This window comes from Patagioenas fasciata, chromosome 25 (genome assembly GCF_037038585.1).
Source record: "Patagioenas fasciata isolate bPatFas1 chromosome 25, bPatFas1.hap1, whole genome shotgun sequence".
NCBI lineage: Eukaryota > Metazoa > Chordata > Aves > Columbiformes > Columbidae > Patagioenas > Patagioenas fasciata.
The window spans coordinates 7468834-7477996 of NC_092544.1; the positions used below are offsets into that span (position 1 = coordinate 7468834).

General features: G+C 53.8%; 1 long non-coding RNA gene across 1 annotated transcript; it reads left to right on the forward strand.

Moving 5' to 3' along the window:
• Positions 1–557: 557 nt before the first annotated feature.
• LOC139825630 (uncharacterized) lies at positions 558–1597 on the forward strand. Its single transcript, XR_011735824.1, has 3 exons — positions 558–675; positions 943–1082; positions 1530–1597. It is a non-coding gene; the product is annotated as an uncharacterized lncRNA (long non-coding RNA).
• Positions 1598–9163: the final 7566 nt, after the last annotated feature.

Sequence of the window (9163 nt, forward strand, 5' to 3'; positions counted from 1 at the left end):
GCCACACGGCCCCATCCCAGGGCGCGCTTTGAGCCTTTGGGCCCGTTGCAAATCAAAGCTGGGATTGCTTTGGCACTTTGGGCCACTTTAGAGCTAAACCTGGGCACATTTGTGCCCTTTGGGATCGTTTCTGCCTATATCTGGGAGTTCTTTGGCTTTCCAGTTGCGTTTATACCCAAATCTGGGGGTGTTTGGGCCGTTTTTGGCCATTTTTTCCCCAAATCTGGGCATACTTCGACTCTTTGGTCCAGTTTCACCCTGAATCTGGGGATGTTATACCCCTTTTTGGCCAGATTTGCTCAAATCTAGTGGTGCTTTGGTTTTTCTGTCTCTCTTGACCCGATATACTCAGGTGCATTTGCCCATTTTTTCCCCTGATATGGGCACTGTGATCCCAAATATTTAGCCCCCAAATATTTGGAATATTTTGCCATTTTGCCAGTTTTTTCCCCAAATACGGCTATTTTTCTGCAAGATATGGGCACTGTTGTCCTAAATATGTTGTGTTTTGTTTTTTCTCTCTTGTCTATGTCCTCTTTTCCCTGGAATGCAGGAGTGTTGCTCGGTGAGCCTGGAAACCTCTCTGATCTGTGCTTGACTCCAGGACATGGCCTTGGCAGAGTTGATCGAGCTTCTCAGCTGGGTCCTGGTTAGGAGCCTTGGGCTGTCCCAGAGGTGAGTTGTCACTGTCTGTCTGCTTGAGCGAATAAACACTCGTGTTTTAATAGGTTATTCGTGTGTGATTGTACCCAAGATCCTCTCAGAGGCTTTCCAAAAGCTTTTTGTGCCTTGGTGGTATTACACAGACAAGTCATGAATGTTCAATTTGCCTGAAAACCTGCTAGGTCTCAGCAAAAAGGTCACCCGTGCTCTGTTTCTAGCTGTGGGAACACACACCTCTGTATGTGTCTTGTGTCATTATCTCACCCTCTCCCATCACAGCAGGTGACTGAGGAAGCAGGAGATCACAACGTGCCATGGAAGCTCCCACCCGTGTTTGACTCCCTGTTTGGTTCCTGCAGTCCATGCTGATCAAGCCTCTTGGTGTAATCCTGTTCCTGAGCCTGAGGGGAATCGCAGGGGTAAGTGTTCAGTGTTCATTGGTTACTGGCCTTTTGCGTTTGTTAGTATTTGGTTTATTATTTGTGAACGTTTTCTTGCAATAGTTGAGCCTTGCAGTAGCCAGCAGGCTCTGATTTAGGAGAAACATGGATGATCATTTTTTGCCCTGGTGCTCCATGCTCCCACGTTAGTGTGGGTTTCCTTTTGTGTGTGTGAGAGGTCTCCTGGTCAGAAGGCCCTGAGAGGCCCCGTGTTGGTCCATCTGGTCCTTGAGGGGTGTTGCGTGTGGCCTGGACACAGTAGTTTGGAAGCTGCCAGGTCCCAGACAAGGGGTCTGCAGCCCCTCTGCAGCTTTGGCAATTTCAGCATGCGTCTGGGTCCCGTGTTGTTGCCTGACCCCCGTCCAGGCGCTGCAGGTCATTTCACAACGTGAAATGGAAACGCTTTTCCTTTCTGCTCGATTCCAGCCGTCCCTGTAGGCAGCGGCTCCTTGACTGCTTCACCTGAGTGTGTCCATGAGCCTCGGGGCGATCCCACAGGTACGACCTGGGAACAAATGAGCGTTTCCATGTTAATTTTCCGTTCCTGTGAAATTTAGCTTGCTGCTTTCTTGGCTGACGCTCGGTCACGCAGAGGGGAAGTGGGTCCAGCTCAGTGCTGTGCCCCAGAGGGCTCTGCCTTGCAAAGCTCTTTGCCAACTGCTCCATCTCTGCGCCGCTCGCAGTGCCGGCTGCCGAGGCAGCAGCAGGTTGGGGCTGAGTTTAGAGCTGGGTGAGCTCCAGGGAGTCCTTTCTCCTGACAGCTCCAGGCCTGCTTAGTGGCCACTGCAAGTGCTGGATAAATGTTGGCAAGATGCTCCTGACTGGAAGGAGAGAGGAGCTGCCACTGGGATGGGTTTGGATCCTGCGGTGGCTCACGGAGGTGGCCATTGCGGAGGGGCAGTGTGAGCTCTGGTGCTGCTGTCTCCAGGTTGGATCACCAGACCACCGTGCTGGTTCACCAGATCTTTGGCAGATCCCTGTGCTCCCGTGGTGAGCGCCGGCTGCCAGGTCCTGGGCCTGTGACTCTCAGGGCAGTGGTTTCCCTGAGAGCCTTGGAGCAAAAACCTTTTGGGAAAACTGCTGAGTGTGTGTAACTTCTCCAGAGCTGCAGCTGGTCAGTCTGGATGTTCCTGTGGGTTGTGGGGTGTGTTGTGGTGATGGAAAATGCTGTTGGCTGTGGGCCCCAGCTCTTTGCCACCAGCTGAAGAACCCACGTTGGCAGTTACGGAGCAACACTTGCTGTCCCAGCACGCAGTGGAATTGCACGCTGTGAATCCTGGTGCCGACATCCCAGAGCCCAAAGCTGGAGAGGGGGAACACGGCAGCTGCCTGTGCTGTGCTGGGGTGGTGTTGGGTGCAGGTGTTGTGCCAGGGTGTGCTTACTGCTCTTGCTTTTGCAGTGAGGTTCTCAGTGTGCAGGAGCATCTGGGAGACCTCTGACCCTTTCCTGGACCTGGCGCTGGAGATCAGGTACTGGGGCAGGGTCTGGGTGGGGGGAGCTCTGCTCTCACAGGGGATGTTCCTGCAGCTGCACCGTTCCTGCTCTCAAGGCTGCTTAACTGCCAGTGTCAGGCAGGGTGTGGGCAAGAGGGAAGCAGCTGCTGTTGTTGTGCTGCCTCTGTCTGGCAAAGCAGAGCCCGTTGCCTGAGCATGAGCCACGACTCCTCCAGTGAGGCTCCGTGCTGTGGGGGACAGTGCAGCCGTCCCTCATGGCGTGCTGGCCAGGGCCTGGCTGGGGGCAGGCTCAGGGTGTTGGTGCAGTCTGGGGCCCTGTGCTCATGCTCTGTTTTATCTCTTGGGGCCAGCGCCTCTGATCAGGTGAAAAAAGCTGTGACCAACAGACCCGTGTCTTCCCCAGTGACAGGCCAGGTGAGTCCTGAAGGCTGTTCAGGGCCAGAGCACCATGTCACCACTACCAGCCAAGAAGCTGGTGTTTTGTGCCAAAAAGTGAGTCTGAGCTTCTGCCTGGGGTCTTCAATAGGTGCCTTGTGTCTTGTGATCTGGAGATTGTGTTGGGGACAGTGTAGACCAGATGCTGGGTGTCTTGCTCAGCTGGAGGCAGACAGGGAGAGCCCCTCAGCCCCAGGGCTGCAGCAATTGCTCTGGTTTGGGGTGCAGGGCCAGGTCCCTGCTGTTGTTCCCATCCCGGATTAAGGCTGGAGGAACGCCTCCTGTCTTCTTGCTCAGGACAGAGGGGCGGGGGTGCCAGTCCCTGGAGCGGGGTGGCCTCGCCAATCTTCTCTGGGTATCCTGTCCCCTGGGGTGATGGGAGGAGGAGACTCTGCAGCCTCCAGGCAGTGGCTGGGACCGGCCCTCTGGGCGCCGCTGTGCAGCCAGGGCTCAGGACAGTGCGCTGGGGTTTCTGTTGTTTACATTTCCCTCCTTCCTTTTTTCCTTTCTGCTTCTAACAGAAAACACTTCTGATTTGTTGACCACCCCCACTTTCCTCTCCCCTGCTGTGTCTTTACCCTTCCTTTTTCTCTGGGCTCTCCTTCTTATTTTCTTCTCTTGGCTCATGGAAACCTCTTTTCTTTAGATCACCAAGTTTGTTGTTTTTTTTTTTCATGTCAGTAGCTGCAGCGCAGCATCCTGTGGAAGGCGAGCAGAAGCGACCATTGCACACCACCTCATTCCCAATTTGCCAAGCACACCTTCCCCATGGACAGCACCCAGCCCAACTCCTGGGCCTTTTGGCAAGTCGAGGTTAGTGGTGCCGGTCGCTCTCAGGCTCCTGACTGGCAGCAAGGCCAGTACTCCACGAGACAACTGCATGGCAGGTGGCCCGGGGGAGGGAGTGATTTCAGCAGCCACCTCTCCTGTTCTCTTGGGTTGGCTAAGATGGTAGCAATTGAGTGCTGTGCTTGTGCACTGTGGAGTGTGGAGGAAGAGGGGGGCTCCTGACCTGGCCTTCAGATCATGTCAGCCTCTTTTCCTGTTCTGCAGGCTGTCCTCATCTGCACTGCATCAGGCAAATCCTGAAAAGCCGACCTTCAGCTGCGTCCTCAGCTCAGCCTTTTGGCTCCCAGCTGTCTTAGGGTTAGGATTTACAGTAAAGGTTAGAGTTAGGGTAAAAATTAGGGCTTAGTTTAAGGGTTAAGTTAGGGTTAGATTTAGAGTTAGGGTTAGGATTAGGTTTAGGTTTAGCATTTAGATAAGGGTTAGGTTTTAGTTAAGGTTGAGGGTTAGTGTTAGGTAAGGTTTTGGGTTAGGGGATAGAGTTAGGGTTAGAGTTTGGGATAGGCTTAGGGAGCATGGTTAGGGTTTTGAGTGAGGGTTATGGGTCAGGTTTTGGGTTAGACTTAGTGTTAGAGTTAGGATTAAACTTTGGGCAAGAGGTTAGAGCATAGCGTTAAGGGTTAGGATTAGAAGTTTGTGATTGGGTTCTATGAGGTTTAAGTTAGGGTTAAGTAGTAGGGTTAAGGTATAGGGTTCGATTTAGGGTAAAGGGAAGTGTTAGGAGTTACAGTTAGGGTTAGGCTTAGGAATTAGGGAGTGGGGTTAGACTTTGGGGTTACGGGTTTGATTTATGTTTAAGGGGGAGGGTTAGATCGAAGGTTAGAAATAGGGTTAAACGTAGGGCAAGGGTCAGAGTTAGGGTTAGAATTACTGTTAGGGTTAGGAGTATGTGTTTCAGTTAGGTGATGTTTGGGATTAGGGTTATGTGTTAGAGTTAGGCTTTAGGGTTAGGAATTATGGTTAGTGCTAGACTTAGGAGCTAGGGATTAGTCTGAGAGTTAGGGTTTTAGGTTCGGGTATGTGTTTGCATTTGGGTTTAGGTTAGGTGTTCATGTGTTAGGGTTAGGATTTGATTAGTGTTAGGGATAGAGAGTAGTGTCAGTGGAAGTGGTTGGGGTTAGGGGTTGGTTTGAGGAAGTAGGGCTGGGGTTAGGGTTACGTTTGGGTTAGAGTTAGTGGTAGGGTCAGGGTTTGATTAGGATTAGGGTTAGAGTTAAGGTGAGGGGTTTTGGGTGAGGGATAGAGTTTGGTTTTAGGTTTAGGCATAGATTTCTGATTAGAGTAAGAGGGCTAAGCATTAGGTTTAGAGTTGGAGTTAGGGGTAGAGGTTGGTCTTCGATTTAGCCTTGCTTTAGGATTACAGTAAGTGATTGGACTAATATTAGAAGTTTAGATGAAGGGATAGGTGTTAGGGGTAGGGTTAGGGTTATTATTAGGGTTTGATTAGGATTAGGTTTAGGGCTTATGGGTAGGGATGTGGTTAGTGATAAGGGTTAGTATTAGGGTTAATGTTAGGAGTAAGGATTAAGGTTAGGGGTTAGGGAATAGTGTTTGTGTAAGCAGTAAGACTTCAGGTTTAGGGGGAAAGGGTAGGAATATGGTTAAGGTTGGCATAGGGTTAGGAGTTTGGGTTAGGGTTAGGCTTAGGTTTTGGAGTTTGGGTTAGGGTTAGGCTTAGGAGTTTGGGTTAGGCTTAGTCTTAAGCTTAGGAGTTTGGTTTAGGCTTAGACTTAGGGTTAGGAGTTTGAGTTAGGATTTAGGGTTAGTCTTAAGGCTAGGAGTTTGGGTTAGTGTTAGGAGTTTGGGTTAGGGTTGGGCTTAGGCGTCTGGGTTGGGCTTAGGCGTCTGGGTTGGGCTTAGGCGTCTGGGTTGGGCTTAGGCGTCTGGGTTGGGCTTAGGCGTCTGGGTTGGGCTTAGGCGTCTGGGTTGGGCTTAGGCGTCTGGGTTGGGCTTAGGCTTAGAGTTAGGAGTTTGGGTTAGGGTTAAGGGTTTGGGTTTGGCTTAGAGTTAAGGATTTGGGTTAGGGTTAAGGGATTGGGTTAGGATTGGGTTTAGGGTTAGGAATTAGGCTTAGGTTTAGGATTAGGATTAGCGTTATGGTCTGGGTTAGGAGTTTGGGTTAGGGTTAGAGGTTAGGGTTAAGAGTTAGGGATTAGGGTTAGGAGTTGGGGTTAGGAGTTGGGGTTAGGAATCTTAACCCTCGACAGGGACAAAGGGGGTCCCCAGGATGTCACAATGGGCCCTGGGAAGTCACAATGGGCCCTGGGGACAACGGGCGGTCCTGGGATGTCACAATGAGCCCTGGGGACAAAGAGGGGTCCCCTGAATGTCACAATGGGCCCTGGGGACAAATGGGGGTCCCGACGGTGTCACAATGGGCCCTGGGGACAAGTTGGGGTCCTGGGATGTCACAATGGACCCTGGCGACAAAGGGAGTCCGCAGCATGTCACAATGGGCCCTGGGAACAAAGGAGGCGTCCCCAGGATTTCACAATGGGCCCTAAGGACAATGGGGGGTCCTGCGACGTCACAATGGGCACTGGAGACAAGGGGGGGTCCCCAGGATGTCACAATAGGCCCTGGGGACAAAGAGGGTCCCCAGCATGTCACAATGGGCCCTAAGGGCAAGGGGGGGTCCTTGGATGTCACAGTGGGCCCCAGTGACAAAGGGATCCCCCATGGTGCCAAAATGGGCCCTGGGGACAAAGTAAGGTCCTGGAATGTCACAATGGGACCCAGTAACAAAGGGGGTCCCCATGGTGCGAAAATGGGCCCTGGGGACAAAGGGGGTCCCTAGGATGTCACAATGGGCTCTGGGGACAGTGGGGGGTACTGGGATGTCACAATGGGACCTGGGGACAAAGGGGGTCCCCACGGTGTCACAATGGACCCTGGGGACAACAGGGAGTCATGGGACGTCCAGTGGGCCCTGGGGACAATGGGGGGTCCTGTGAAGTCATAATGGGCCCTGGAGAAAAGGGTGGGTCCCCAGGATGTTACAATGGGCTCTGGGGACAATGGGGGGTGTCCAGGATGTCACAATGGGCCCTGAGGACAAGGCGGGGTCCCCATGGTGTCACAATGGGTTCCCAGTGAAAAGGGGGGGTCCCCATAGTGTCACAATGGTCCCTGGGGACAAAGAGGGGTCCCCTGAATGTCATAATGGGCCCTGGGGACAAAGTGGAGTCCTGGGATGTCACAGTGGGCTCCAGTGACAAAGGGGGTCCCCATTGTGCCACAACGGGCCCTGGGGACAAACGGGATCCCCAGGATGTCACAATGGGCCCTGACGACAAAGGGGGTCCCCAGCATGTCACAATGGGCCCTGAGGACAAGGTGTGGTCTCCATGGTGTCACAATGGGCCCTGGGGACAAAGTGGGGTCCTGGGATGTCAGAAGAGGCACTGGGGACAACGAGGGGTCCTGGGAAGCCTCGATGGTCCCTGGGGACAAAGGGGGTCCCCACAGTGTCCCAATGGGCCCTGGGGACAAAGGGGGGTCCCCAGGATGTCACAATAAGTCCTGGGGACAAAGGGGGTCCCCAGGATGTCACAATAAGTCCTGGGGACAAAGGGGGTCCTGGGACGTCACAATGGGCCCATGGGATAAAGAGTGGTCCCCTGATTGTCACAATGGGCTGTGGGGACAAGCGGGGTCCCCACGGTGTCAGAATGGGTCCTGGGGACAAAGGGGGGTCCTGGATTGTCACAATGTGCACCAGTGACAAAGGGGGTCCCCTGAATGTCACAATGGGCCCTGGGGACGAGAGGGGTCTCCACGGTGTCACAGTGGGCCCTGGGGACAAAGGGGTTCTGGGGACATCACAATAGGCCCTGGGAACAAAGGGGGTCACCATGGTGCCACAATGGGCCCTGGGGACAAGGGGTTAGGGGGTTGTGTTAGGGGTTTGGAGGATTAGGTGGTGCATGATTTGGGGGTTCAGGGTTTAGGGGTGCAGTGGTTTGGAGTGCAGTGTTTTGGGGTGCAGGGTTTGGGGAAGGAGGATATGGAGGTGCAGGGTTTAGGGTGCAGGATCTTGGGGTGCAGGGGTTTGGGGTGGGGGGCTTGGTAGGGCAGGATTTGGGGGTGGAAAGTTTATTGGGTAGGGCTGGGGGTGCAGGATTTGGGGGTGAAGGGGTTGTGGGGTGCAGGGTTGTGGGGTGCAGGGTTTGGGAGATCGGGACGTGGGGCTGGAGGATTTGGGGGTGCAGGGTTTGGAGCAGCAGGATCTGAGGGTGCAGAGTTGGGGGGTGCAAGATTGGGGGTAGCAGGGTTTTGGGGAGCAGGGTTTCGGGGTCAGGCTTTAGGGGGACAGGGTTTGGGGGGCAGGGTTGGGAGGGATGATTTTGGGGTGCAGGGTTTAGGTCAGCAGGATCTTGGGGTGAAGGGGTTTGGGGTGAAGGGTTGGGTAGGACAGGATTTGGGGTGCAGGTTTTTAGGGTGCAACTTGTGGGGGTCAGGATTTGGGGTACAGGGTTTGGGGGTGCAGGGTTTGGGGGTGCAGGTCTTGGGGACGCAGAATTGAGGGTTCAGGTTTTTGGAGTTAAGGGATTTGGGGGTGCAGATTTTGGGTGTTCAGGACCTGGGGGTGCAGGATTTGGGGATGTAGGTTTGGGGGGTCAGGGCTTAGGGTTTCAGTACCTTGGGTTGAAGAGGTTTGGGGGGAAGGGTTGTGTACGGCAGGATTTGGGGGTGCAGGGCTTTGGGCTGAAGGTTGGGGTTGCAGGGTTCGCATGTTAAGGAAGTGGGGGTGCAGGATTTGTGTTTGCAGGTTTGGGGAATTTTGCGGTAAAGGATTTGGGGTGCAGGGTTGGGGACGCAGGATCTGAGGGTGCAGCGTTTGGGGTGCAGAGTTAGGGGCTGCAGGATCTGGGGTGCAGGGTTTGGGGGGCACTGTTTTGGGGGGAAGGATTTGCGAGATGCAGGGTTTAAGGGTTTAGAATTTGGAGGTGTCGAATTTTGGGGTGCAGGAGGTGTGGGGTTTGGGGTTGCAGGATTTGGGGGAGAATGGTTTGGGGGTGCAAGACTTGAGGGCGCAGGGTTTGGGGGTTTGGGACATGGGGCTGGAGGATTTGGGGGTGCAGGATTTGGGGTGCAGTGTGTGGGGTGCAAGATCTTGGGGTGTACGAGCTTTGTGTGTGGGATTTGAAGGACAATGATTTGGGGGTGCAGGGATTGGGGGTGTAGGGTTTTGGGGTTGCTGCGTTTGGAGATTCGGGATGTGGAGGTCAAGGATTTAGGGGTACAAGGGCTGGTTGCAGGATTTGGGGTACAGGGTTTGAAGTGCAGGGCTAAAGGGGCCAGGATTTGGAGGGCCCATTGTG